Source organism: Rhagoletis pomonella, unplaced genomic scaffold, assembly GCF_013731165.1.
Source record: "Rhagoletis pomonella isolate Grant_MI unplaced genomic scaffold, Rhpom_1.0 Rhpom_scaffold_00003, whole genome shotgun sequence".
Lineage (NCBI taxonomy): Eukaryota > Metazoa > Arthropoda > Insecta > Diptera > Tephritidae > Rhagoletis > Rhagoletis pomonella.
Window position 1 is genome coordinate 49,447,560 of NW_023458557.1, and position 4,618 is coordinate 49,452,177.

A 4,618-nucleotide genomic window follows, 5' to 3' on the forward strand; every position below is an offset into this window, starting at 1 on the left:
TTCTTGTCGGCGACCAACTGCCACGATATACGGCCCGAAGAAATCTACACCGGTATAACTGAAAACTCGAACGAACGGAGTAAGTCGATCTCTCGGGAGCTGTCCCATAAGTGGTGGCTTTGGTTCCGCATTTCTGTTCTTACATGTTTAACAATCTCTTTTAGCCAAACGAACCAAACTACGTAAGTTAGTAATCCAAAACTTTCTTCGAATAGCGCAACCGATTGTCTCGTGGTTTTGGTGTTTATATATTTCGTGATAATGTCTAGCAATAAGTGTGGATAATGGATGTTTATGCGGCAGAATTATCGGCCTTTTTGTGTCTAATGGTACGCAATCAGCATTGTCGATACGACTTGATAACCTTAAAACTTCGACTTCGTCAATCATTGGCGTAAGCTTAAACAGCGGAATATTTTTCGGAAGTGGTTCTTTGTTTGCTAAAGTACGCATCTCATCTGGAAATATGCTCTCCTGAACATCAACAAATCATCTCTTCAGCTCTAGCAATGTCATTCGCTGTTAACTGCAGCGTGGAATGTGAGGAAGTTTTCGTAGTTTCTCGTTTTTGAACGGACTTAAAATTCAGCATAGCTCGCATCACCCAGCAAATAACTCTTAGCAGCTTGTAATAATTTGAGAATCTGTCAAAATCTATTAAAGATGAGTCAATACTCATTGCCAGAACGCACTTCGTGCGTCTTTCTTCACTGCACTCTTTTTCAACAAAATCATCAGCTATGGCTGGCCAAGTTGTCTCAGGTTCCTTCAAGAAATCTGGGCCACGTATCGATCGCGAGTTTGAATCAAGGCACGCATTCAATCGTGTCGCATCATCTGCAGGATTCCTCTTTCCAGGAACCCATCGCCACCAGTTCACATGCGAGGAGTCCAAAATCTCTGCAATTCTGTGTGCTACAAATTGTTTATAGCAACGACTATCCGATCTTATCCAACTAAGAACGGTCCTCGAATCAGACCAAAACGTTATCATGTGAGGCTGTGTGTCATGACCACTTATAATAGCATCCTTCAGACGAACGCCCAATACGGCAGCTAACAATTCCAGTCGCGGGACCGAAAGTGCCTTAATAGGGCTGCAACGAGATTTTCCTGCTACAAAGGCTACGCTGACTTCGCCTTCAAAATTCAATCTCCAGTATGCTACTGCAGAATATGCAAGTTCGCTTGCATCCACAAAAATATGTAAATCAATCCTTGAAACCGGGCTACTAAAATACTGGTGATAGCAACGTGGAATGCTCAGACTCCTAGCCTTGTCGAGCTCTGTATACCAGTTGTACCATTCGCGGTAAATCTCCTCCGGTATAGCACTTCTCCAATCTACATTTAAACGCCATAGCTGTTGCAAAATAATTTTCGATTTAATTGTAATATTTGCCAAATATCCGAACGGATCAAATATTGACATTGTAAGACTCAACACCTCAGCTTTCGTTGGTCGCCTTTCCCCTGTCAACACGTCATTTGGAACTCTCGCAAATTTTAGGATAAAACAAAATGAATCGTCCAATGGGCGCCAGTACATTCCCAGTATCTTTTCCGTTACCGTCTCGTTAGAGCAGAAGCTCATTGTGTCATCGTGCGTAGGAGGCGACGACCTTTCCCCAAGCGCAAAACAGACCTCCTCAGAGTTAGATTTAAATCCTCGCAGTTCAAAACCGGCATGGCTATGAATTTCTTTGACAGCATTTGAAACGTTTATTGCCTCATCCGCTGTATCGAAGCTGTCCACATAATCGTCCACGTAGTGGCATTCAATTATAGCTCTAGTGGCCTCTGGATGGTTGTCTCGAAACTTCATTGCATTCACATTCTTCACATATTGTGCAGAACACGGTGAAGAGACTGAACCAAATATCATTGCTTTCATAATATATACGTCTGACTCCTTCGACGTATCTCCGTCTCGCCACAAAAAACGTTGTGCATCCTGGTCTGCTTCGCGTATCTGAATTCTATGAAACATTTCTCGTATGTCTGCGCATACACCAACGGGACCCTGCCGAAATTTAAATAATATACTCAACAAAGGCTTTGGCTGGTAAGCATCTGGACCTTTCATCAACCTTGAATTGAAAGAAACACCATTTATGGATGCAGCAGCATCGAACACTAAACGCATTTTATTTTCTTTATTTTGATTAGAAACAGCAAAATGGGCTAGGTACCATGTGTGAGATTTAACCTCCAGTGCTTCCACCAATGATAATTTTCTAGCATACGATTTGCTTAAATACTCGTTAATTTTATCTTTGTACCAACTACCAAATTTACAGTCTTTGTTAATTTTTGCTTCAATTGTTTCCAGACGACGCCGCGCCATGCTATAACTTTCACAAAACTCTACCTTATCAGTTCGCCATAACAAACCAGTTTCGTAATGGCAACCAATTTGCTTGGTTGTCTGAAATAAAATTGTTTCAGCTCTTTTGTCTGCTTCAGACACGACCGGCTGTAGGGGTTTCATCCCAAAACTCTCTAAGGTAAAGTACTCTTTCATTTGCATCTGAATATCGCCAATCACGTCCTGCTCACAGTCTATTCGGCAAACAACTCCTTCAGCACTGTCTTCGTTGGATCCGAACAACGTGTATCCTAAATTTGACCTGTGAACAGAAAAACAATCGTCTAAGTTCACGACTTCTATTGGGCGAACCAAATTTGTGTGCGGCATTCCGATGAGAATTTGCGGAACAGCTTTAACATAATCATCGACTGGCAAGTTTCGTAATTTATCGTACTTCCGTTTAAAACTGGCAAAATTCAATGTCTGCGCTGGTAGTTCTAATCTTCTTGTTGTGCGTACGTTTCTCATCTGAAAGGTAGTTGCGTTCTGATTCACACCCGAAATTTCGACATCCAATCGTTGTGACAGCTCACTTGTTGTTTTTCCTCCTATCCACCGCAATGATAATTTATCGACTGGACCTTTCAATCCGATGGCTTTAGCTACTTGCTCTTCGATTAGCGATATTTTCGAACCGTCATCGATAAATGCCATCACTTTGCGACTACCCATTGGTCCTTTAATTTCCACAGGTAGGAACTTAAACAGTGTTCTCTTGCTAAAATCTTTTTCGAATATAGTGGTGACATTTGCTGTGTCGGCTGTCGGCTTTCCAACATCAGCGTTGTTTGCGTTGCCAACCGAAATCTTATTAGTTTGCTCGTGCAGTAACCGATTATGATATCTACGACAAGAGTTAAGTCCGCACTCACGACGTGTATTACAATTAGTAGAGCTGTGGCCAGATCGCAGACAACTGAAACACAAGTGATTGGCCTTCACAAACTTCCATCGTTGACTACATTCAATATCTTTGAACTGTTTACACTGGTTTAAATTGTGGTTACCTTTGCGGTATGAACATTTGTTTTCTGTCATCGCTAGCACTGGTTTCACTGATTTGTTCGACTTCGAAATCAGCTGTTCATTTGCATTCGAACTTTTCACAGGCACAACATCTGCACCGATTGAGATAAATATAGCGACTTCTTGGATGGAGAAAGTATACCTGGCCTATTCTTCGCGTTTATTCATCGGCAACTTGCTTATTAATTCATCCAGTAAAGTGGGTTTCGTTAGATGCGAGGCTGCGCCTGCATTCTCAAGGAAAGCGGTTAGGTTGCTTACCATTGTGCTGAAGGCTACAATTTCCGTCATCTTTCCTCCAGTTATCGCTGGAAACGCCCTCGCCTTAGCTATTTGGCTACGTATAAGCAGCTGCGGACGTCCTAAATGGAATTCAAGCATCGATATTACAGCGTTTACACTTGATGGGTGTATCAGCAGGGATTCCACTCGCTGTTTGGCTGTCCCTTTAAGAGCCTTTTGTAAACGGAATAAATTGTCTAAGTCTGTGTACATGCAAAGAACGTAGATAACAAGAAGGGGCAACTCGTTATAATTGTGGCGAAAGTGCGCAACAGGGGCGTGCCTTCTCTTTTCATCCAATCAAAAAACGCACTAGGGCAAAAAAGAAGGCATGCCCCTGTTGCGCACTTTCGCCACAATTATAACGAGTTGTCCTTTCTTGTTATCCACGTTCTTTGGTACATGTACATTGCTGTGGCTTCTTTGAAAGCTGCGAAAAACATAGGCCACTCCTCCGGTAATCCATTAAATTCAGGCAGGTGTTGTAGTTTACGTATATGCGGCGGTTGCATTGAAATTGGTTGCGGCAACTGGTTTGACTGCGCACTTGGCAGTCCGGATGGAACTCGACTTGAGGCGAATGGGGAATGAAATCCAGAATGGCTAATTTACAGAATGGCTAACTCTGGCGTTCATGACGTCGGCATAGGTGACGTAGGCTAATTGTACACTAGAATATGTGGCACTAAGGTTGCGGCGGCGGAAGGGACACTGGTGAAGTTACTGTTGGCTAAGGTAACGTGGGTATTTGGGAGCATGTTGCAAAGGCTACCGTTGGCAAAGGTAACACTTGCAGCAGTATGGTCGGCAAGAGTGAAGTTAGTAGCGGCAGCATTGGCATAGCTTCCGCTGACTGTGTTGACGTTAGCAGAGGATAGGTCAGCAGAAGTGACGTTGGCAGAAGTGGGATTGGCAGAGATTATGTCGGCAGAGGTGCCT